Source organism: Sciurus carolinensis, chromosome 13 (genome assembly GCF_902686445.1).
Source record: "Sciurus carolinensis chromosome 13, mSciCar1.2, whole genome shotgun sequence".
Lineage (NCBI taxonomy): Eukaryota > Metazoa > Chordata > Mammalia > Rodentia > Sciuridae > Sciurus > Sciurus carolinensis.
Genome location: NC_062225.1, coordinates 47,449,264 through 47,475,729, shown reverse-complemented (window position 1 = coordinate 47,475,729; position 26,466 = coordinate 47,449,264). Strand labels below are relative to the sequence as shown.

The 26,466-nt window shown below is 38.2% G+C and overlaps 1 pseudogene; it reads right to left on the bottom strand.

Moving 5' to 3' along the window:
- Positions 1-1,734: 1,734 nt before the first annotated feature.
- On the bottom strand, positions 1,735-16,603 carry LOC124962883 (60S ribosomal protein L22-like 1; annotated as a pseudogene).
- Positions 16,604-26,466: the final 9,863 nt, after the last annotated feature.

The window sequence follows — 26,466 nt, the reverse complement described above, 5'->3', positions numbered from 1 at the left end:
TTTTTTTAATACAAATAAGTTTTAAATTTTTTATTGGTTCTTTTTGGAAAAGAACGAATACATATTGTACATATGTACATGTTATACATGACAGTAGAATTCATTTTGATAAAATTACACATCTTATTCTAATTAGGATCCCATTCTTTAAAAAATGTTTTAATTAGTTATACATGACAACGAATGCATTTAGACATATTGTACACAAAAGGAGCACAGCTTCTTCCTCTGGTTGAACATGGTACAGAGTCACACGGGTAGTGTAATCATACATGTATATAGAGTAATAACGTCCACTTCATTCCACCGTCCTTCCTATCCCCATACCCCCTCCCCTTCTCTCACACCCCTCTGCACAATTCAAAGTTCCTTCATTCTGTGCTCCCCACCCCCATTATGGATTAGCATCTGCTTATCCGAGTAAACATTCAGTCTTTGGCTTTTTGGGATTGGCTTATTTCACTTAGTTTGATATTCTCCAGCTCCATTCATTTACCAGCTGAGTAATTTTCTATTGTGTATATGTACCACATTTTCTTTATCCATTCATCTGTTGAATGGCATCTAGGTTGGTTCCATAGATTAGCTATTGTGAATTGAGCTGCTATAAACATTGATGTGGCTGTGTGGGACCCCATTCTTATGGATGTACATGATGGTGGATTCACTGCAGTATATTCATGTTTGTACATAGGAAAATTATTTCAGATTCATTCCACCATCTTTCCTTTTCCTATACACCCTCCCTTGCCTTTTTCTAATCTACTAAGATCTATTCTTTCACTCTCTCCCCTTATTGTGGGTTAGTATCCACCTATCAGTGAAAACATTCAACCTTTGGCTTTTTGGAATTGGCTTATTTCATTTAGCATGATAGTCTCCAGTTCCATCCATTTACTGGCAAATGTCATAAAGACATTCTTCTTAATGGCTGAGTAATACTCCATTGTATATTTATATATACTACATTTTATTTTTCCATTCATCTGTGGAAAGGCACCTAGACTGATTCCATAGCTTAGCTATTGTGAATTGAACTACTATAAATATCAATGTAGCTGCATCACTATAGTATGCTAATTTTAAGTCCTTTGGGTATATGCTGAGGAGCCTGTTAACTGGATCAAATGGTTTGGTTCTATTCCAAGTTTTTTGAGCAATCTCCATACTGCTTTCCAGAGTGGTTGAACCAATTTGTAGTCCCACCAGCATGTCTGAGTGTACTTTTCCCCCCACATCCTTGCATTACAAATTGTTGACAGTCACTTGTTAGGGCCTTTATGGAGAGAATCTGTGTATCAGATTAAAACTCAGAGCAGGTGAATTTCTGGGCTCTCTTAGTCCTGTGAAGCTATAATTTTGCAATATTGATATTGATCAACTGTAAGAAGTTGATAACCACAGTGGTGATCAGTGTAGACAATCATCTTTTTACCTTTTTTTTTTAAATGGGGTTTTACTCGGTTGCCTAGACTGGCCTCGAACTCTTGGGCTCAATCAATTCTCCTGCCTCAGTAGCTGCCTATACAGGCACACAGCACTGCATCCAGTTTAGACAGTCACTTTGTATTAGTATTTTATTGTTTCTATTTTAAATGAGGCTCATGTTTTATTTTTATGTTTTTGAGTTCAATGTTTCTTTTATCACCAACAAAAGTTTATTTCTAAATGTCTCTTTCTCATGCATATTTCATTTGTTTTTATTAAGGAAAGCCTTATAAGGAGAGTCTTCACCTAGTTTTCAGACTCTGATCCATCTTCTTCTCGACTAATCTGGAAGCAATGAGATTCATAAGTTTTCTTGTCAGAATCAATCATATGAATCACAAAGATTATTCTTTTTGGAGTATTTCTTGGTAAGATATTTCAAATACCTTTTAGAGAACTGTTTTTCAGAAATAATTGTGATTCTATTTTTGAAGCATTCAATGTGAACAACATTACTGAGATTTCATTTTTCTGTTGATTTTAACCTTCTCCTATAGAAACTGTTCAAAATTTAGAGTAAAATATTTCTTCTTCTACTGATGAGTAAGGTTCAAATTCAACTTCCAGGTTGATTTTTTAGTTTTTTGTCTGTGGCACCAACTTGAGAGCTGGCCATGCTATCAGAGGCTCATGTTTTAAATGCTTCTTTAACTTTCAGGAGAGTATTCGGAGACTTATACATCCATGTGCTATTGGATATTGGCATTGTAGGTTGAAGGATATTAGGAATAGGATAATTTGTCAGTTCTCCTGCTTGGTTTGAACCATTGCTACCTTTATTTCCTCTCCATTTTCCTGTTTTGGTGAGTGTTCCATATTTTTGTTGTACCAAGTCTTTTCTGTAAAGGGCCAGATAGTGAATATTTTAGAACTTCTGGGTCATGTAGGAATTGATCATGTATTCTCTTTTTTCTCCTCCTTTTTATCCTATTTGTTCTTAATTCTTTAAAAAATGTCGTTAGCTTTCAGGCAGTATAAAAACTAGCTGTGGGATACATGTGGCCCAGGACCCATGGATTGCAAACTCCTGAGACATATTATAGTTTTTTTCCTTTAAAGAGGCTCATGTTGGTGGACAGTTGGTTGTTTGTATTTTTCACTATTTCAAACAATAAACAAGGCTGCAGTGGAAAATTTATTAACCGTGTCCTTGTTCAAGTGTGCCAACAGAAACCTAGAAATGGAATCAATAGGTAAAGGGTATTTGCATTTAACAGTGGGACAGATATTGCCAAACTGCATTCTCTACATTCTTGTGAAAAACTTGATATTATCAAAGTTGAATTTTTGCCCATCTGATGGATGATAAAATGGTTTTTCACTTTTTTAAAATTACATTTTCTTCATTCCTAGTGTTGTTGGGAACCTTTTCATGTATTTAGCAGGCATTTAAATGGATTTTTCTGTGAATTTCCTGTTAATTTGCCTTTTTGTCCTTTTTCATTTTTATGTGCTATCATTAATCTTTTTTCTGTTTTCCTTGTTTTGCACAATTTCTAACCAGTCTGTAACTTGTCTTTTAATCCTGCATAGAAATGTCATATTTTTATTTTAGATAAACTAATAGTCTTTCACTTTGTGACTCCCAGGGTGTTATGTCTTGTGTTGGATGCTTCTATTATCAGATTAGAAATACATTGTTTTTTTTTGGGGGGGGGCTACTATTTTTATTCCTAATCACAACTCTGCTGTCTCTCAAATTCATGTTTTCTTATACATATATATATGTACACACACACTGCTCATATGCCTACGTCCTTTGTCTTTTTTTGTAACACTAATTTAAATTTATGGCAGTTTAACTTCAATCATATACAAAAACTCTGATCCTTTACATTTTTTTCTTCCCCCCACCCCTCCCACCCCTCTTATCCCTCTGTACAGTCCCTCCTTTCTTCATTCCTGCCCCCCTCCCACCCCCCATTATGTGTCATCATCTGCTTATCAGTGAGATCATTTGTCCTTTAGTATTTTGAGATTGGCTTATCTCACTTAGCATGATAGTACATTGTTTTTAATAGTACATTTGAGTAAATTCCTACCAAATTTGAGGAAGAAGAATATGGATTTCATTTAAACAACGTCTATGTTTTTTTGCTTGGTTGTTGGGAAATCCAGCTAAATTTATGGTTCATCTGTGGTAACCGTTCTACTTTTCAGTCTATGCTATAGTTACTAGATGTCAGTGTTAAAAAAAGTAACTGCAAACCTGGGAGTAAGCTGGGCACTAGGAAAAGCTATCCCTGAATCAAAATCCAAGGCAGAAAATTGGTCAGCAGAAGACCATGTGAATGGGTCAATTCTGAGAATCCATGTGTGTAGGACAAACTTGATTGGCAGTACAGGGGGACTGATGGTGGACAAGGCCTGGAAATAGGGGTGGATGCATGCAGTCAATGCAATCTGTAACCCCAAGTTCTGATCCTGTGTGTGCTTTACAACTTGTACAGGCTCACAATTCCTCATCCATAATCCAGAAATCCAAAAAAATCTAAAAAATCAGAATTAAAAAAATTGTTGTCAAAATATGACCTAAATGAATATGAAACTACTTAAAGTCTTTATCCCACTTTGAAAATTCATACATTGTGCTGCATAAATAACATGTGGTTGATTTTAGGTTGTTGTTTCTGGTCCTACTATAGATTATTGTGTAATATCTAGTGTATGTATGTTCTTATCATTCTAAAATCCAAACAATTCTAAACTCTGAAGCATATCTGACCTGAAGTGTTTCTGTTAAGGAATTGTGAACTTGAAAAATAGATGTCTTATCTGAAGACCTAGACAGAATTAAATCCCCCTTTGGCTCTTTATTGTTCCTTATTTCACTTTCTAACATCATTTAAAATAATCCTGTCACATATGCATTTTCTTTTCTTTTTTTTTTTTTGGGTACTGGAGATTGAATTCAGGGGCACTTGACCACTGAGCCACAACCCCAACCCTATTTTGTATTTTATTTAGAGACAGGGTCTCACTGAGTTGCTTAGTGCCTTGCTTTTGCTGAGACTGGCTTTGAACGCGCGATCTTCCTGCCTCAGCCTCCGTAGCTGCTGGGATTATAGGTGTGTGCCACCATGCCCTGTCACATATGCATTTTCAAAAAATAATTCTATTGCATTTGCAGTTTTACTATATGCTCCAATTAAAAAAAATTTTTTTTTTTTTGGCAAAAGTGATGTGGCAAATAGCCTTCTAGATGACCTAAATAATCCTTGCCCTTGTGTAGTCCTTCTATTTAAGTTGGAGCTGCTCTGCCTGCCCATTCAGAATATGGACAGAGGTGGTTATGTGTGACTTCTAAGACATTTCACCTTCTGCTTTGGTCTTTTAATCTCTGGTTCTACAGGAAACCAGTTGCCATGTTGTGAGAATACACAAAGAGCTCCAAGAAGAAACCCAAGTGGAGAGAAGCCAATCTGTCAGCCATGTGAGCAAGACACTTTGCAAATAGATCCTTCAGTCCCAGACAAGCCTTCAAATGACTATAGCTCTGGTCCACACCTTGACTGCAATACCATGAGAGAACCTGAATCACAAGAGCCAAACAAAACCTCTCTCATATACGTGATCCATAGAAACCATGAGGATAATCAATGACTGACTGATGTTCCTTTAGCCCCTGAGCTTTTGGCTGATAGAAATAGATAATTAATACAATATATAATAAAAAAATGAATAATTAATTAAATTTTTAAAAAGTATCTACCATTTTATTTCCCATGATTCTTTAGGTGGGTTGGGCAGTTCTACTGGTCTTGCCCAGACTTTTTCATGGAGCTGTGTTCAGTCTAACATGGTGTCTCACCCTCAGTTGTGGGACCTCAGCTGAGATGGTTGGAAAGCTGGGATCTTCCCCTTCACATGTCTCTCATTGGTATCAAAACTCAAATATTTTGCTGGGTGCAGTGGTGAACACCTGTAATCCCAGCAACTTGGGAGGCTAAGGCAGGAGGATCACAAATTCAAAGCCAGCTTAAGTAATTTAGTGAGGCTCTAAGCAACTTAGGAAGATCCTGTCTCAAAATATAAAAATAAAGGACTGGGGATGTGGCACCCCTGGATCCAATATCTGATACCAAAAAAACCAACAAACAAAATCCTCAAGTATTTTCCATGGTAGCTAGACCTTCAGAGAGCAAAGATAGAAGTTATAAGGAGTCTTGAGGTCTAGAACTTTCACAGTTACCTTTGTCATATCAAAGCAAGTCACAAGGTGAGTCCAGATTCAAAGAACTGGAGAAATAGCAACATCACAGTACAAAAGGGGCACAGGCGGGCTGGGGAGATAGCTCAGTCGGTAGAGTGCTTGCCTTGCAAGCACAAGGCCCTGGGTTCAATCCCCAGCACCACAAAAAAAAAAAAGGGGGCACAGGAAGAAGTGATTAATTGGGAGACATGAGCATAATGATATGCCACCAGCTTCATGAAGAGAAATTATAAACATTAATTTACAAGATTCCAGTAGTCTGGATTCCTGAACATAAGGCCTGAGATTTGGAATGATTGTTTGAGATTTGGAATGATTGTTTCTTCAAACATACGTATATTGAGAATTTACTATGTGCTGGTCCTTGAGAAACAAAACATACAATCCCTTACTTCAGGCAAGAATCCTACTTGTTTTTTCTGTTTTTTTCAAATTCACTCCTTTAGGATGAGGAAATAAGCATTCCATGTAAATAAACAGTCACAAATATTTCTAGAGTGGTTTCTATGCTTAGGATTCTGCTATTTATCCCCGGGGTACTTTACTAGGAGATAAATGTGACAGCTTCTGTGAGTTACTGATGCTCTCTGCAGATGTGTCTATGGATCTGGCACTGTTGGTTATAACATCTGCCCTCAGAGTGTTTGATAGGGCATCTGAGTCCTGTTTGGCTCCACCTGCCTTTCCTGTTACACACTTTACCATATGGTAAAGATGCCATGGGTGAGCTCTCATGCCTTAAAACCATCGGAGTAGGTGTCAGAGGGAGGTTATGGAACTGTCTGTACTTTATGCAGAACAAAGTGCTGAGAGTTAGGTTATGTAGACCTGCATAAGACTTAAGATATGGACTCATTAGAGCTGGAAGGGAAAATACAAATCATCCAGTCCTCCTTTTCATTTAAAAGATAAGAAAGTTGAGACTTGGGGACATCAAGGGACATTCTCATGTTAAAAATCCTTATTGAACGATAGATCTGAAACTGCAACCTAGTTCTGACTTTCTGCATGGTGTTATTTCCACTGGCGTCTGTTATCTTAAAACTGTACATTCTGAAGAAAGAGAAAAGAGATTTAAAATTATCACAAGCTAAATTAGTATGTGCCAAAAAGTGTGCTCAACTTGGAGTTTCTCAAGGAATCGTCACGACAACCAGAAGAATGAGTATTGGTAGTACTCCTATTTACAGGGCAGGAGAGCTTAAGTAACTTTCTGAAATACCCAAGACTAAAATTTCAGAGGCAGTTTTCACCCAGGAATTTTTACTCCAGAATCTGGGCTCTTAATTATTGAGTCAGTCTTACTCTATGAATGAGAGCAATGATACAAAAAAAAAAAAAAGCCAGAAGAGGCTGGGAGCCTGCTGAAATTCCATGGAAGGTTTTCAGGTTCCCAGTGAGGAGCTTCTAGGAGCAGAGGGCATGTATCTGTTGGGACCAGAACAGAGGTCCTGCCTCATAGAAGAAGCCTAGGCTGGGTTTATTGGGTGAGTGTCCTAATATCCCAGTTTCTTATTGTACTTCCAAGTCAGGAGAGTATACATTGTAAATGGAATTTTTCTCTGGCACTGACACACATTGCTGATAACAGTTGGGTCCTGAATGCATTAAATCTAGCCATTCTATGGCATGGGTAACAAATTCTTTTATCATACTCTACTTTAGGAATGATTTTATTTGTGGGTCATTCATTCACTCATTGTTTCATTCAAGAAATATATATTGAACATGAGCTATGTGCAAGAAGACATTGTACTAGGCAATAAGCTGCATTTGGGTTACCAGAGCAACTGCCTGCACCTTCCCTTTAGCTCTGACATCCTATTTACTGTGGCTCATATGCTTTCTTTTCTTTCCTTCTTCTTTTTCTCCTTTTAAGGTAACAACCAGTATTTGACATTCTTGTTTAGATTTACAGCACAAATAAAATTAGAAAGGGATATGTTGCATATGATTCTAGATATGTTATTTTTAAAGGGGATCCCAGCAAGAAGGACCATCTGCCCCTGAATAATTTGAGTGTAAAAATATTGTCAGTTAGAGTATGGCTGATGGATGTAAACAAACCTAGTCATGTATAACACTAAAACCTGAAGTAGGTTTATTTCTTGTTACATAAAATCCCAACTAGGCCTATCTGGTAGATTAAAGAGGCTTCTCTAAGTGATAATTCGGATGCTCAGTTCCTCTCAAAGTTGTCATACACATCTGCATCAAATAAACAGGAAGAGGAGGAGCATGAAGGTTACACATGTGAGGTTTTCTGGGCATCATGTGGAAAGGCACACATTTTTCTACTAATGTCCCTTTGACAAGAAATCGATCATATTGTTGGTATCTAACTGTGAGGAAGCCTAGAAAATGTGCACTACTCTATGCCTGGAAATAAGATGAGATAGTTTGATGGACAACTGGCCAGTCTGTCAAAGTGTTTATGGACATCCCATACACACACACACACACACACACACACACACACATACACATATATACACGGATCATCTGAATTACAATATTTATTTGAAAAAAAGGAAAGAACTGAAATGCCCAGATTTATTCTACTTCTCTTAATTTACTAATCCTTTTAACTTACCCATTTCCTTGAATTTCATGTATATATTTCTGAATTTAAGTTTTTTTATTTCATAAAGTTAAAAATTATATTAGTAAGTATAAATTGAAATCATGGTCTTTTTTTTTTTCATAGATGAGAAATATGTGTTCCAGAGAGGTTAAAATAATTTGCCTAAGGTTCCACAATTGGTTGGTGATAGAGTTAAGACTAAAACTCAGAGGTTTCTTGATTTTCTCCTTAATTTAATATAATATCAATACTACATGTCCAAACCTTTATTATCCGTTTTATATTTTATATACATACAGAACAGTTTTGTTGAATTCATTTTATAGAAAGTTTGATATAAATATCTTTCTTTTTTTTTTTTTAGGTCCGAGTTTCTCACTACAGCCTTTAGATGGCACAAGTTAGCTAATCCGAAGTTGTTTTGTAACTATGGTAATTACAGGAGGTTAGAGAAAAGTTTATGGAAAACATGAGAATTGAATAATAATTTACACAAACTAGCCATGTTATCAGCAACCCCTCCTCCTGCATTTAGAATCAGTCTTCTGAATGAGTATATATATATATATGATTGGCAAATGTTTAGAAGATTTTCTAGGGGTTCCCACTTTGGGCCAGTATCAGGAGTCTGTAGAAATAAATGACCCTTGGGATAGATTTTGGGAAAAGAATTGAAATTGGAGAAGGTTTTTCTGAAGTGAATGGAATATAAATCTGGGAGCTAGGAAGCCTTTATTTTCCACAAATCCCCAAACTGGCAAGATAAGTTCTTTTTCCTGTGGCTTATGCTGCTTAACACAGATCCTCATGGTATATGAGAATTACATGCACCTCCTTGGGATGTTCTGAAGACTTACATGGGATGACTGAAAAGGTTTAGATTTATCTCTCTGTAGGATGGTACTCCAGCACAATGCTCTGCAGTAGGGCTACAGGAATTGTTTGTAGAATTGAATTTTCCCACTTGATTTTCTTCTGCTCATTCTTGTGCCTGAAGTTGATTGTAAACGCCTTTCCCAAGATGCTAATGAAAAATGATATTTACCCAGTGCCTCTTCTGTTCATCAGCATTCTTGGAGCCTGTGTAAAGAATCCTAGGAAAAATTCCTTTTTCCTGAGATCTAATTCAGTTCTGAGGACAATATTTGGGGAAAAAAAAACACGTGTAGGACAGGCAATATAAAACCAAAATAATGAGTGAATGAGTAGTATTTTTTGTGACCATGTGCAAATCACCAAATCTCGTGCAATCACGTATCTGCCAAAAAGGTGAAAATGTGCTGAATTGAGGAAAGAAGTGGTAAAAATATTCCTTTAGTAGTCACTTAGGGTATGCTTTTTGACACACTGTATCTAGATTTCAAAATTTTGTCGTTTATGAGAACAGAAATCTAAATTAGAGCTTGAACAGGCTGATTTCATTTTGCTGGACAATGTCAGTTTCATGTACTAACATGAAGTAGGCAAAGGTAACCATTGGTGTTTCTGGACTGAATGTGTTCTGCCCTCTTCCTTTTTTAAAAATTTTACTTATTTTTATTTTTACAGACTGCATTTTGATTCATTGTACATAAATGGGGTACAACTTTTCATTTCTACATGATGTAGATTCACACCATTTGTGAAATCATACATCTACATAGGGTAATGATGTTTGTCTCATTTCACTATCTTTTCTTCCCCCACCTCCCCCCATCCTCTCATTTCCTTCTACACAATCCAAAGTTCCTCCATTCTTCCCTTAACCCACCCCCACCCTATTATGTATCATCATTCACTTATCAGAGAAGACATTTGGCCTTTGGTATTCCACCCTTTTTCATTTTAGGTGCTATTCCCATGCTCGGCTCACTCCCAGCAGCTAAAGTCTTCTTCCTTTTTTTCCCTACTCTTAAAAAATTGCTGTGTTATAATTACACGAAATGGTGGGATTTGTTATTGTGTATTCTTATATACACACAATATAACAATATAATTTGGCCAATATCACTCTCTAGCACTTACCCCTCTCCCTCCCCTTTCTCCTGGCCTTGGTTCCTTTCCTTTATTCTACTGATCTCCTTTTGATTTGAATGAGATTCCCCCTCCCCTTTCTTTTCCTCTTTCTTCTCCAGCTCCAAATATGAGAGAAAACATATAACCCTTGACTTTCTGAGTTTGACTTATTTCTTAAGCACCATTCATTTTCCTGTAATTTCATTTTTCTTTATGACTGAGTAAAACTCCATTGTGTGTGTGTGTGTGTGTGTGTGTGTGTGTGTGTGTGTGATCACATTTTTCTTTATCCATTCATCCATGATGGACACCTAGGCTGGTTCCATTGCTTGGCTATTGTGAATTGTGCTGCTATAAACATGGGTATCAGTCCCAACAAAAGCTCACTCTCTGAATCTTGGCAATAAGGTGTATATGACTGATGCTGTCTCCTGATATCATAGTGTTTTCAATTTTTAACTAGTCTAAATCACCTCCCAAGTCAAAAGAATAAAAGTAATTAGATGTACTATTTTTATAAAAATGTACGCATGTCCATTATAAAAAAAATCAAATAATGTAAGTAAGTAGATCCCAAATTCTAACTCCCAAAGATAGCTACAACACTTGGGCAAAAATTATCCCCTATGTGCATATCCTTTTTTTGAGAAAGAGAGAGAGAGAGAGTGAGACATAAACACACACATATACATATGCTTGTAAATGGTATACGAGGTATTACTGGTGAAATTAAAGCCCTCTAACAGGTAGCCTATCCCAACAACTATGTAATTTTCCTTTTCTACTAGTAAGACAACTTGCATAAAGGATGGGTAATTTACAATATACAATATACAATTATCCTCTGTAGTTTAGTGATATATCTTTTAAATATTCTTAAATTCAAGGATTTATTTCTTATGATTCTTATGGAAAATAAATCATGACTAGAAGGTCCATTACTGTCTTGGTGCCTCTTGCTGCATAGTTTCTGCAGGGAGAAATCAGAGCACCTGCATTTTTACACCTAGTTTCCCAGTTGGAGAGGAGCAAGTCTGGTTCCTGTACGAGTCAGTGATGAAGTGACTAGAAATGTTCATTTCTAGTCTACTGGTCCTGTCTCCCAGAACACAAGTTTATTATCACAGAACTATGTTATGGCTTCACCATACCCCTCTTAATTTTCTAAACCATATTTAAATTTTCATTTGAAAACAACTTCTATAGAAGGTACACTTGCTCTCTTAAATACTTTTCTCCCACTCCAAATACCTGTCAATCACTTTTTTGTCTTTTAGATTTAAAATTTTATCCCTTTGAACTGAAATGGAGAAAACTGTTATAAGCATTTATGAATATGTTCACCTGAAGCCCCCAAGTTTAACTATAACACACTAATAAAGACTTTTAAAAATTTTCCCCCTTTCCTGTCTTTTTTCTAATCTAGACCCACATATTTGTTCTTCTTTTGATTCTGCAGAATAGGAATTTTCATCCAACCTAAACAATTAGCTGATTAATAACATGCTTAGCTCACTGCCAGACCATGAAGGTCATGAGAAGAGCCAGTGGTGCTTAGTGGCCTTGAACTTGGGTTTTGGACTCTGACTGCCAGGACTTGAACACTGCTTACTACTTACTAGCTGTGTGAAAATAGGCAATTTCACTTCTGTGAAGTGAAGATGACAATGAAGGGACTTCCATCAAAGATTGTTGATGTACTTCTTTGAGGTAATCTATGTTGACCACTGAGCCCAGTACCTGGTAATGTAATAGGTGTTACTATTATTATTTCTTTTTTCTTTTTTCTTTTCTTCTTTCTTTCTGGCACTGGGAATTGAACCTTGAGGCATTTTACCACTGAGCCACATTCCTAGCCCTTTTTATTTTTTATTTTGAGGCAGGGTCTCACTGAGTTGCTTAGACCCTTGCTAAGTTGCTGAGGCTGGGTCTTGAACTTGTGATCCTTCTGCTTCAGACTCCTAATGACTGGGATTACAAGGAGACTGCCACTGTGCCTGGCTTAATTAATTATTTCTAAACACCATTAAACATGAAATCTGTTCTAAGGAAATTAATTGTCAAGCTGAATTAATATTCATGTATAATACCCAAAGAGTAAAATAAAATAACTGATATAGATTGTGATATTGGCACTAAGAGCTATTATTAAAGAAGAATTCATGGAGGATGCAGGGATCAAGCTGAGCCTTGAAAGGCGTGTAAGGTTTGCATCTGCCAAGAAGGAAGGGAGACAAGATTCCCTTGTGTAGAAATTGTGTATTAAGGTTAGTTTTTCTTGAGTATCCAGAGCTTTGGGGTCCTTCCATCATGTATGGATAAGTTGCTTCTAGGGCTAGGTTCTGGCAAGACTGGGAAGACTGTTCTTCAAGGCCTCAGGGTGTGATGAATTTGTTCTGTGGGGATTAATTGAGTAGATGGATGAGTAACAGCAATGGTAATTAAGCAATACGATAGGACAGATTGTGGCATAATAATGATTAATGGGATGCCTCAGGTGAGCACTGAGGCACGAGGCAGAACTGAGAGCTCTTGGTGTCCCAGAGAAGTGTCATTAATCAGCATTACATCATGCTCAAGAGTGGTTTTATTGAAATTATAAAATAGGTACTTAAAATAACATTAAAAGCACAATTTTAAACATGCACAATTGATTCTAGTGAAATACCATGCCAGAAATGAATTCCAACCTTCCAGAGGAGTGTACCCCTAGAAAAAGAAAGCAAGCTGTGCTCCTCAGAGCTGAAAGTGGCCCATTGACACAGGGTGGCCCTGCCAACTTTACCTTCTAAAAGCTGTTCTTTTCATTGGAAACCACAGTAGAGACCAGCAAAAACAGAAACGAAATCTTGGCAGTGCTTCTTCTTGCCTCGTGTGCCTGTAATGTCGCCCAACCTCTCAGCCAGGGCTGGCTGTTTCTTCCACCTTGGATCGCCAGGGAGTGTGTAAAGGAAGGGACTCTGGACAATGTACAAGCATTGTTGAGTTTGGGGCAATCTATTGCATCTGCCCATCAAAAAGGGAAGAGGGGGTTTGGGTCTAGGTGGGCAGGGAAAGGGTCTCTCGCCCTAAGATGCTCTATGGATTCTTTATGATCAGGGTGTGTAGTTCAGTATCAAGCATCTAAATCAAGTGGTTAGACTAGAGTCCAACACCTGGAGTCAGGTATGGATGGTCGATCAGATACCTCAGCATCTAGGGAAGAGCTCTAGTTTTGGAAAAGGCTTTTACAAACTGAGTGTGGAGCGATAAGGGCAAGGAAAGCTATAGTGAAGAACTGATGCATCTAAGAGGCTCTGAAGAGCTGGGTGCCTACAATACCTGGTGGGCTTCCTCCTCTACATACACTGCCAGGGGAAAACAGTTATGACCCCAAACTAAAATAAACTAAAACAAATGCCTTTCTCCTCTTTGATAAAACCCATTCTGATCATATTAATTCAGATGATTACCTTATTAGAATTGCATGATCTTATTTTTAAAATTTTTACATCAGTCTTGGTGGTTTGAATGATGTTTCCACCCCTAATCTCAAAGATATATACAACTGTAACTTGTGAATCTGATTGCATTTGGAAATAGGGTCTTTGCAGATGTGATTAAGTTAGGGATCTTGAGATGTTAAGATTCAAGTGATCCTACATTAGAATGGGTCCAAAATCCAATGACATTTGTCCTCCTAAAAAAGAAGGGGAACCAGGCATGGTAGTGTACACCTGTAATCCCTGGAACTCTGGAGGCTGAGACAGGAAGATTCCAAGTTCTAAGGCCAGCCTCAGCAACTTAGTGAGATCTTCTCTCAAAATAAAAAATAAAAAAGGCTGGGGATGTAGCTCAGGGGTAGTCCATCCCTGGTTTTAATCTCCAGGGGTGGGGGGAAGAGAGAGAGAAGGTGGGGCAGATTGGAAAGAAGAGGAGAGGGGAGAATTCACAGAGAAGAGGCAGATGTAAAGAACCAGGCAGAGATTGGAAGTGATGCAGGTAGCAACCCAGGAACGCCAAGCATCACCAGGGGCTATTACAAGCTGGAAGAGAAGCATGGAATGAATTTTTCCTCACAGCCTCCAGGAAAGCAGACCTTGCTGACACCTTGATTTTGGACTTGTGACCTCAAAACCTGTGAGAGAACAAATATCTGTTATTTTTTTTTTTACTGTACATATATAATTCATTATAGTACATAATGTTATATGCAAATTATAAAATAATATATTATATGATGATGTTATGTGATATAAGATTTGAAACATTATATTATACCTCTATGATTCATATTACATATGATATCTGATTCATATATATTATGATATAATATCATATAATATCATGTAACAAATGTCTGACTCTTGACAAATTTGGGATGACACATATGAATTATGTAATAATATATTATATAATGACATAATGATTATTATACGATATAATACATTAGATTATTTATAATTCAGTGTTAACATATCATATACAGTGTTAATATATCATATAATATCTAATCCTAATGTGATCATTGTGACTCCAAATCCTCAGTTTTCTAAAACGTATGCGGCTGTACATTTCCAAACTCCTTTTAGGATACACAATGCCTGAGGAATCACCTAACAGGTGTCATTGTAGGTAAATACTTGCTTTGACATGGGGGCTGCCTGGGGCTGGGAGTGGGGGAGGGATGGGGCTGGGAGTGGGGGAGGGATAGTCTCTCGGGGGGCAGAAGGACATTTAGTGACAATGGGCGTCTTCCTTTGCCAATGGCTTCCCATGCCTATGCATCTGTCAAAGCCAATTTCATCGCACACTTGGGACACAGACAATCACACTTAAGTTATTTTTCAACAAAGGTGTTAGAAACCAAACCATGGCTTTGCCCACAGCCACATGACTTGTCTTAGCGACATGCTGCAGGGGATTTGTGTATTTTGTTGATGACCTGGGTGCTCTTCCGTCAGCGGAGTCCTGCCAATGGATTTTGGAGAGGAGCATCAGATTCTACAGAGTCGTTTGTTTCCAAAGTTGAATTGAAATTTTGAGACACACTCATGACTTTTTCCTCTGTAAGTGTCAACATTAATCAAGGGACAGGTGAGTTCCATGAAGCTTGCATATGAAAAGCCAAGAGACGTTCTTCTGGAAAACGTGGACCAGGAAGAATTCTGAGCCATGCGCTCATTTGTGTGAACATAACTATGTAACTTATTCTAACTGGTTACATGTAAAGTGAAATCCAGGTCAATCTCCGGGTACCTGTTTGTCACATCTCTTAAAGGAGCAAGTTTTGGTTACCTCTTTACATCTTTGAAGTTTTGTATGAACTTTTATATATAAAAATACATATTTTCATTATAAATCTGTTCTCTTCTCTCTTTGTATTATAGATGAAGCATGCTATTGACATTCTGTCAGACTATGTGGTGGGATTACACAAGCTGTGAATTTCATTTCAGCATTATAAAGGCAGCAGGATAAATCATTTGTTACAGAAAGAGGTTGGGTCTTTTTGGATGGATACTGACTGCCTGATCAAACCGGACCTGAAGATGTCTCCTTCCCAGGCTCTTAACCTTTATGCTCACAGTGACCTCTTAGGTCAACAGCTTAAATTTATAGCGAAGTGGACTTTTCCAGGAAGTACATTTTAAAAAGCTTTGAGTTGATCTTTCTCAACTGGAAGCATCCTTACTCATATAATTAAAGATGGTCTCATTGGGTTGCTTTCTGTTTCCACGGACTTTCCTCTTTGAGGGTGGAGTAAAGTTGTGAGCTCTTTGAAAGCAAAGATTGCATCTCCCTCCGACACCCATGTCTTTCCATATTGTCTCTAAGTGAGCAAGTGTGATGGGGATTTAAGCCTATGGACGATCTGCTGTGAGCTCCAGGTCTTGACCACGTTCATTGTGAATAAAGTCTATGGCTGAGACAGCACTCTGCTCTCTGAGCTCTGATCTCCCTGACTCCCACAGCGTCCTGCTAGCTAGGTGTTGTCAGCCTGGTCTCGCACCCTTGGGATAGGGGTTCTTTTGGGGCCTCAGTTTTTCCGTGTGTAAAATGGTTCCATAAGAGGAACCCGGTGGTGAAGAGCTTGTGAGGATTCGATGAGATAATGGGTGTCAATCACTCGGCATAGCAAGGGTTCCGGGGTCATCAACCTCCACTTCTCCCTCCCATGGGAATTCTTACTCAAGGGCGGGTTAGTAGATGCCCTTGGAGACGTCGCTTTTCGCTGAGACCCAGACATGTTGAATCCCCCCCGTCTCCCCGTTATCAAGGTCGTGTCCTACGTCCTCTGGCTGGATCAGCTCAGGGTGCCGATTCTCTGAGTCGCTCTCCATAGGTACCGTGAACCATCCTTTTTTTGTATCTTGACTTCCTGTATTTCTGACAATTCCCCCCCACTTGCTCCCTTGCTGGGTCGTGATTGAGACCCTCACCTTATCCACCCACTCATTCACTCCCTTCCCCCCACCCCCACGCACACGTGCATTCCTCACCCACCGTCCACCTGTGCATGAGTCCACCCTAAATATCTGTTATTTTAAGCTACCAACTTTGTGGCAATTTGTTAGGGCAGTCATAGAGAGGACAGCCTTGGAGAGCTTGCCTCAAGAGCAATTTTAGCTGAAGGGGTTCAGAAACTAACTCACTGACCTTGGCGCTCGGTGATGACCCTCTATAGCTCAACTCCTGAAGTCAGTGTTTCTGGGGCTGAGAGAGCAGAGAGCTTTGACCTGGATAAATGTATGGATCAGTTCACCAGTGTCTTTTCAGATCATGACATCATACTGTGCTTTTCCTGAAATGGGTAGAAGACTTTAAAAGGTATTTATTCCCAAATGCATGACAACCAGTATGGTATGACAGTTGTCAAGTCAGATGAGTTTAAATGCTTTGATGGATACCCAAAATATCATCCTAAAATGCAAAGTTGTTAATCATCTGCTAAAAGAATACAATTCCAAAAACCACAGACAAGTGATCTCAGATCTCATCTTGGCAATTAATTTATTAAAATATGGAATGAGCACATTCCAAAGACTCTGGGATTTACATTCTGCAATGTCATCCCGTTCCATACAATAGACGATTTGATGTGGTTTACTCTTCCTTCTTCCCTCTCAGTTGATGTGTAAGGATCCAGACTTGCAAAATGGATAAGAAAGAGGAAGGCAATTTGCTTTACAGAGGGTCCTTTGCTTAAAAAAGAATTAAATACATGGTTCATTCATTTATTCAGTAAATATTTATTGAGAATGTACATGACAGACATGGTTCTATGAACTGGGGATACAGGAGGAAACAAGGCGCCCTCATCAAACTTACTTCCTGATAGGAGAGATGAATGTTGAATGGATAAACAATTGCATAAATTAATAAAATTAATGCAATGTCATATAACATGTACTATGAAGACGCTCCTTCTCCTCCAATGGCTGGACATACTTTGACAAGATGTTCCTCTCATTTATGTATGACATTAGTTTTTCAATGAGGCTTGAATCCTCCAAAGGCACAGACGTACATTTTTGTTTGATACTTGCTCCCTGCCAGTCTTCTCCTGATTTCACTAGTCTGAAACTCCATATGGGGCTGCTATCTTCCTAAAACCTAGCTCAGCATGTGGCACATAGAAATTATGGGCAGGCTTCTGTTGAATAATTAAAGCAAAACAGGAAATGCACTGCTGAGTGAGCTCCAATTTTATGAAATTCACCCATTTCAAAGAAGGAGTTACTTCATTTATTCTTACATTAAATTGTATTGCTTGGCAAATTTATTATAATCATTTTTGTGCCTACTCTGGGAGGCCCAGAAAGGAGATAGTTTACTGAATTTATGTGACTTGTTGCCTAGAGATAAACTTTTGCGTTCCTTCACAGAACAAACTTGTTGGTTGACAAATAGAAGATAACCATCTAATAAATATGACTGGCTGTTGACTGTATGTATTCCCAATAGAATAGTTCTTCAACACATTCTAGTAAGCAGGTCTCTAATTTGAGTACTTGCTCTACCAACCACCTTCACACACTAAAGATTATTGTCCTCTTCTTTAACCAAACACTTTTCTATTTCTTCCAACCATGGAAACTTTGGGTGCTCTTGTTATTGCTGCTTGAGAGAGGAGATGACCAGTCAGTTCCTCTCTTTTTTGGAAATTCAAGTATATACATAGTCATTGCTTGGTGTCCAATATTTGCCAGCCTGGAGGTTCAGAAATAGTAGGCAAAGTCCCTGCTTCCTGGAAGAGACCTGCAGTCCAGAGGCTTGATGTTATAGCTCCATGAATGCAGCAGCTCAGCTCCATTACACCTTACATAACTGTGCGCTGTCATGGGAACCCAGTAGCCTTTCGTGACATTATTTTCAAAGGAAATGTAACCAAGAGTGCCAGATTAGAAAACAAAACAAAAACTTTAAGGAAAATTTCAGAATTTCATTTACCCCAAAATAAGATTAAACTTCACCTTTTTATTCTCTGGAGAAGATCAGAAAACATTTATTTTTATTTTTTGGAGTTATTGGGACAATATCTAATACTTACCCAAGAACCCTTGGTTTTTATACTTCCTAAATTTTTAATAATGAATATGTGCTTTTGATTAAAGTTATTTTTAGATGAGAAGAAAGGCATTATAAGGAATATGGTGGCATAAGTCTAACAAGCTATAGGGCCCTTTGTAATTGAGGCAAGGGCAGGCAATGTGTATGCTGCTGGAAATGTCCCCACATGATGTCGGCAATCATTATTGGTGTGCTTGGCCTCAGTGATGATCTTTCCCCTTGGAGGAGACTTGTTGGGTCATGCAGGAGGTGATCAAAGAATGCCAGACTCGGGATCTTCAGGTTGTCACCGAGAAACTAACCTGAACTTGCTTTTCCTTCCTTATTTGACTTCTGCCAATGAGGCTGCTGAGGAACACATGCTGCCATCTTACACTAGGCTTCCTCTCTTGTCATCTCTTCCAGACATTCAGAGACTAAGAGTAAGTCACATCAAGTTTTCTTTTAGAGAGCCTACTGGTTGATAACTTAACACTAAAGAAAAACAACATTAAAGTTCACAATTGTATTGCACTTTATGATCTTCCTAGTATTTTCTGTTTTTGTGACTAAAAATTTGTGGTACAATACACATGATCTAAAATTTACCATCTGAGCTGTGTTCGGGGTACAGTTTTGTAGTATTAATTAAGTACATTCACACTGTTGTGCAACCATAACCACCACCTGTTTCCAGAACTTTCTTCATCTTGCAAAACTGAAACTTTGTACCCATTAAACAGTAATTTAGCAAGTGTTTCCTTTGACATTATTTCAGATGCTCCTCTTCATAGTCCTGAAGGCCGGAGGGAATTATCATTAAATTCAACAGAACACAGTGGCTAAAGGGGCAGGCTCTGGAACAGGGCTATCTGGTTGAAACCTCTGTCATCAAGTATTAACTGTTAATAGCAGAGCCTGCTGTACTGTACCAGGTTGTGAAGATCACATGCGGTCATTCACAACATGTTTAGAGCATAGCTATAATCATCTTCATTTTGCAGATAAGAAAAGTAAGACTTGCATACCTTGAACAATACACCGAAACCCACAGAATTAATAAATGGCCAGTGAGAATCTGAATTGTGTTTGATTCAGTGTTCTTTTCTTTGTACTAGTCAATAATTAATCGAGTCTTAGCTCTGTGTCAACTCATAGCATGTAACCTTCCTGCTTTTAGGCTAGCAAAAAGAAGTGATTTTATGTAAACCTATTTTGTGTTTTGACTTCAGAGACAAGGCCTTGCGATTCCTTGTGAGCCCTGGTATCCCACCAGAGGTGCTGCCGACATTGACCTCAAGGTGTTCTGTGAACCAGAAGAGCATGTGCTGGGGATGGGGAGGTTAGAGGAAGGTGGATGAAGGCCAAGTAGGACTGAAGTAAATTTAGTTCAGTTCCAAGCTGGCATTGGAGGCCCACAAGGAGCCTTCTTTGGGTAGATTGGCACAGGGAATGATTTTAAACTGCAGAACAGCAATGGCGAAGGGACCAGGCAAAACTGTTATGGTAGGAGACGTTTCAAGATCAGGTGAGAAATAGAAGAGGATCCTGGTCCATGTACATATATAAGTTCATCAGATACCTGGGATACATGGATCTCCTGCCCAGGGAGAGGCTGGTTGGAGGGGGCAGAAAAATGATCTGCTCACCCTGTAGTTTAGGGGCTGGTAAAGGTGGGAAAGGAGCTGCTACTGATAGCTTCCAGAAATGCTGCAGTCTTTTTACATTAGAGATCTACCAATTATTTCCAGGTTCCATTGGTTTAGGGATTTAAAGTTCTTGGCCAGAGGATCTAAGAGTGAAGTAGGGGTGGTCTTTACACAGCTTCAGAGCTGGGATGGGGCTAGGACAGGAGAGAAGATGGTGCAGGTGAGACTTGCAAGGTGAGCTATATCCTTCCTCTCACGGTCTCTTTTTCCCCAGAGATCATTTTTACCAACCCCTGCTTTCTTTTTGGCACTATTAACTTCTTTTTCTCCCCTGGCACATTCTTTTTCTACAGAAGCAGGTTCAGAATTCTTATATAACTAAAACAAACAAAACCCCCAGCCAAATAGCCCTTCAATCTCGGCTCCTTGTCTCCTCCAATTATTGTTCTTGATTCTTGCCTCCCTTCATGGCCACACTTCTTGAAAGAGTTGTCTCCAATTTCCAGACACACTTCCTTACCTCCATCTCTGTCAGTCCCCTGCCATGTAACTTCTCACTTCCCCCCACCATTGAAACTGCTGTTGCAGCTGAGGCAGGAGGATCTCAAGTTCACAGCCAGCCTCAGCAATTTAGTGAATGCCACTCTCCCCTCCTCTCCCCACCAAAAAAGAAAGAAATGGCAGGGATATGGTTCAGTGATTAAGTGCCCCTGGTACCACAAAAATGAAACCAAAAAACCCTGCTGTCACAAAAGCTACAGTTTTCTACAACCCCAAATTCCATAGCAATTTTCTCTTCTTTGATCATAATGACTGGGTCATCTTCACTGCTCTATCCTCATTACCCAGCAGCACATGCCTGGCACATAGTAGGTGTACATTAAATTCATATTGAATTGTATTGACCTCTCTGTGGCATCTGAGACTTTATCACAGAAGGGGAACAGATTGTGCAACCCCCAAATATGCCACTTTGCTGTAGGATCATTTTGAGCTGAGGAAAACTGAGAATCTACAGATACTGAAAGAAGTCTTCCCAGAGCTCCCCTTATCTAATTAAGAGCAGAAACTTCTGAGAGTGAGGACTGCCATAAATCCCCCGTCTGGGACAAGTTTCATGACTATGGACAGGACAGGAAGTTGGTACTGAGATGGACCTGCACAAACAAACCTCAGTAAGGTAGCCCACCCCTTGTTTTCTATTAACTTCCCCTGTGTGACTACCTCCCCCTGGTGTGGGAATATACTTACCCAGATTGATCTTGAACTTGAATATTTCAGTTCTGAGGGTGAGCTTAGAAGCCCAAAATTGTTTCTCTGTATCTTGTCACATCTCCACAATTTTATCATTTTAAAAATGGTTATATAAACTCTTGGATCTATTTGCTTCTTTGGTCTTCACTTCTTTTGCAGGAAGACGATGGTGTCTTGTAAAAACCACACAACAAATGGAATTCATGTGCCTTTTCTTCTGTTAATCAATATTTTGTCAGTTTAGTTTATAGGATTTCAGGCATTGAGCCTAAGAGGTAGAGTTTATTTCCGCCCCCTTCCTTACAACACCTTCTCCTTTCTATTCTTTCTCAGACTTCCTCAGCTTGTTCCCTAAAGATCAGTAAGCTCTGGAGTCTGTCCTTTGTTATCTGCTTTTCCCTCTCTATAGACTTTCTCTGAGATGACAACTTTTGAATTGGGAGCCCATGCCCTAGAGCCCAAGTGCTTACTAGAAATCATCAACTGAATGTCTGCGTGCACCTCATACTCAATATATTCTGAGTCTCTCCGTTTTCTCCCTCAGCCTGCCTCTCTTGTGTGCCCTAGCACAGTGCATGACACCCACCATGAACCCTACTGTCCAAGCTGGAAACCTGTAATTCCTTCCTCCTCTTCCTTATCTCTCATGTGCAGTAAATCATGGAATCTGATCAATTCTGCACCTAGTTCTCAGATCTATCTCTATTTCTCTAACACCATTGCCATGACTCAAGTTCAAGCCACTAGGATCAGTCTGTCTCCTCCCTTATTGCTGTGGCCTCCTCACTGCTTCTCTTTGTCCTCCTGTCTTCCTCAGCCTCTGCCTCTTCTCCATCCTCCTTGGCAAGGATAATTTGCACTCATTCTCAAGTTCCACTCAATGTCACTTCACTTGGGAAGCTTCCCTGACCCTCCCCATCCTGGAGCCTCAGGATATGATCAATGCTTCTGCTAAATGTGTTCCAAGCACTTAACTCATCTTAGTATAATTGCTTATTTAATTGTTTAATTGCCCACTGGATTGTAGATGCTCTATTTTGCACTGCCCCTATTTCTAGCACCTAGCACAGAGCGTGGTACACATAGCACGTACATATTCAAAAAATATTTGTTGAATAGATCAGTGAAAAGACTCTCTAAAAGAACCACCATTCTCCTCTGAAGAAAGACCATTTTGTAGTTTATCTAAAAATAAACAAGATTGGTGGTTTAGCAAATAAATCTATGGTGTGTGTATAAACCTCCCACTCTAAGTTCATGTGGTTGATGAACCTCAACCATGTAAGTGAAACCTTATTTTCCAAATAAAAATATGCAGTGTGAATGGCAGTGTCATAACTTTTGGTTCTCATGGCAACAAGCAGCTGCAACAAACAAAATTAGGAAAAAACAAAGGTAACAAAACCCCATTTATCCATCCAGATCTTTTCCGTTTAACTCTGCAGTCTTAATAGTTCAATAATTCAACTGCAAATTTGTTAAGATTCATTGCTTTCCAAGTCCATCACATGCTCAGGCTTATTTGCTTGTCTCTTTCTGCTGGGAAACTATTTGTGGAGCGGCCCAGAAAACAGCTTTTTTCCATGTTAATTACTCAAAGATTAAGAAAGGTAAAGTAAGAGTTATGTAACAGAGGGTTTGTTTTGCTCCTGGGATTACTCAGTAGTGAACATGTGTACTTATCATTGGGAATACTTACAATGATATTTTATCAACGATGTATTTTCTTCCACCATTCCTATGAATAACGTACTAATTGCTATCTTTCTTTTCCCATCAATTAAATAGCTTTGTTGAACCCTCTTGTACCTTTAATAAAATGTATAAAGCACTGTTCAAATTGCTAAAACAATTAGTGTCATAGGTCCCCAATCTCTTTGGGAGAATGTGACCCAAACCATCATAAAAGACATAGGATAGGGTGTAAGAAGCAATTGTCTCCAAAACTTGGCAAACCAGGTTTCCTTCCCACTAATCATCAACCAGTGTTTTCGGACTTAATATACTTACCCAGATTGATCTTGAATATTTCAGTTCTGAGGGTGAGCTTTTTACAAACTTAAAAGGTGGGGGCAGTTGCTTTCTTTGAGAATTATAGTCCCTAGAACTATGGGTGTATAAATATTTTTATAGTATTACAGTATGTACATAAATCTATTTTAAGGAAATAATTTCATTCCTTCCTCCCTCCCTCTTTATTTCCTTTTATAAAAGTTAATATTTTCCCTTTTAAAAAAATCAAAGTAATGAGCATACCGTTTAAAAATTTAATTAATGCTAAAAGGCTTTTAGTAAAAACCAATATTCTCTTTTTTCTTCCACCCCAAATTGCGTTCCATTTTTCTGGAAGCCATACCTCCCTCAGATAACCATTTTCAAAATCTTCAGCTGTTTAAACTGACATTAGCTGGGCATGGTGGGTTCATGCCTGCAACCCCAGCAACTGGGGAAGTTGAGGCAACTCAGCAAGACCCTGTCTCAAAACAAAAAATAAAAAGAGCTAAGGTGTGGCTCAGTGCTGTGTCTCACCCAGAGTGCCCCTGGATTTAATCCCCAGTACTGAAAATGCTGGGGATTGAACCCATGACCTTGTGCTTACAAGGCAAGCACTCTTCCAACTGAGCTATCTCTCCAGCTCCTGATATTTACTTCTTTAAAAAAAATTTTTTAGCTATTACTGAACCTTTATTTTATTTATTTGTATGTGGTGCTGAGAATTGAACCCAGTGCCTCACACATGCTAGGTAAGTGCTCTACCACTGAGTCACAACCCCAGCCCAAGATATTTACTCCTAATATCAAAGTACTATGTGTATATTTTCTTGCTTAATTCATCATTTTAAAACATTACTTATTTTGGTCCTCTTATGGCTCCTTTCCTTATTTCATTTCTTTTAAAAAATGGTACTATCATAATTTTTGGTTAAAAAAGTATTCAATGATTTATTATAACTAGTATGTAATTGTGCATGTAAATAGTTTGTGTGTATATTTTATATAGTTTATACTATGATATATGATTGTGTATAGTATATATTATGTATATATGTGTACTATACAGTGTAAAATTTATACTATATATACTATTTAGTCATACAGGTTTAAAGTTTATACTATATATAGATTATAATATGTACAATATATATGCTATACATGCTAAAGTTTAAACATACTGAAACAATGTGTATTATATATGATATATATTTTTTGTGTTAAAATTTTATTTCTTACACAATTCCTAAGTTTTTTTGGAGTTAGTAATGGTCTTTTTTATTGTTTAGTATTGATATTTTTTAAAACAAATTTTGTAAAGTGGCTCTCATTATAGCTTTTCACATGACACAATCTGTAAAATAATCTGCAAGTTCCATTTTATATTTTTCTGAAAGAAGCCACTCTGTTACCTTTTGAGCTCCTCAATTAATTTTTGTTTGGCTCTGGGACTTGCTACACATCTGTTTACTAGGTCTTCAGCTTGATACCATCTCATGAATTTTTTCTCAAGGAATTTTCTTCTATTATGAGACTCTTGCTCTTTCTTGGGTTTATCCATCATTTTAATAAGCTCATTCCTCAGTGACTTCTGGAGAAAAAGCATGCCTACAAATTTGCATGAGATTTTGTATATCTGAAAATGATGACTTCATTTTACCCTCATGTCTTTTGATGTTGAAATTACTTTTCTTCAGAAGTTGTCTTGGTCTCTTTTTAAAAGAACTTTTCTTGCCAGGCATGGTGGCACATATCTGTCATCCCAGCTACCTAGGAGGCTGAGGTAGGATTGTAAATTCAAAGCCAGCACTCAGCAACTCAGCGAGGTCCTAAGCAATTTAGCAAGACCCTGTTCTCAAAACAAAACAAAACAAAACAAAAAACCGGGTTAAAGATGTGTCTCAGTGGTAAAGTGTCCCTGGGTCCAATCCCTGGCACCCCACCGTCGCCCCCAATTTTTTTTTCTTAACCATCTGGCATTCTTCAGCTATTCATTCATTTTTAAAGGTGAGGTCTCATGTTCTGGTTTTTCTTAGACTGGGGTAGGAGGTAACGAGGCCGTGGAGGTGCTAGAGAAGCATCTGGAAAGGTTGTTTTCAAGTAACTAGCAACTGGGCTTTTCAAGTCTGTTTTCCAGTTTTTTTGTTTGCATCCCTGAGATTTGAAAATTTCCATTTGACTATTTCATGAACTTTGAGTTTTGTTTCTATTCTAAATTTCTTAAAAAGACAGCAAACCAAGCTGAAAAATGTTTAATTTAAAAATATGATCGATATTGCTCATTTTCATGATTGTTGCTCTGTCCTTTATTCCTTAATCTTTAAAAGTTATTCTGTAATTTCTAACTCAATGTCTTCTTGTAGTTTTGTCAATATTTCTTTTCTGCATGGTCTCGCTGTGTGATTTTATTTATTTATTTATTGTGGTACTGGGAATTGAACTCAGGGGCATATGCTCGCACTTCAAGCCCTCTGCCACTGAGCCACATCCCCACTCCTACTGTGTGGTTTTAGATACATACATTCAGTATTACTAATTCGTTGTTAATCTACATTATCCAATAGATAGTCATTTCTAATAATAATGTGAGCTAAAAAAAAAAAAAAAAAAAAAACCCTAATTAGCTACTAGTACAAATAGCCTGTGTTTACCTTATAGTCTTACAGAGGTGGTAGACCTTGGTTGTTGTCAATCTTTTTATCTATACAATTTTTGTAAACTAGTTCTGTAAACTAAATTCTTTCCTTCCTCCCTCCTTC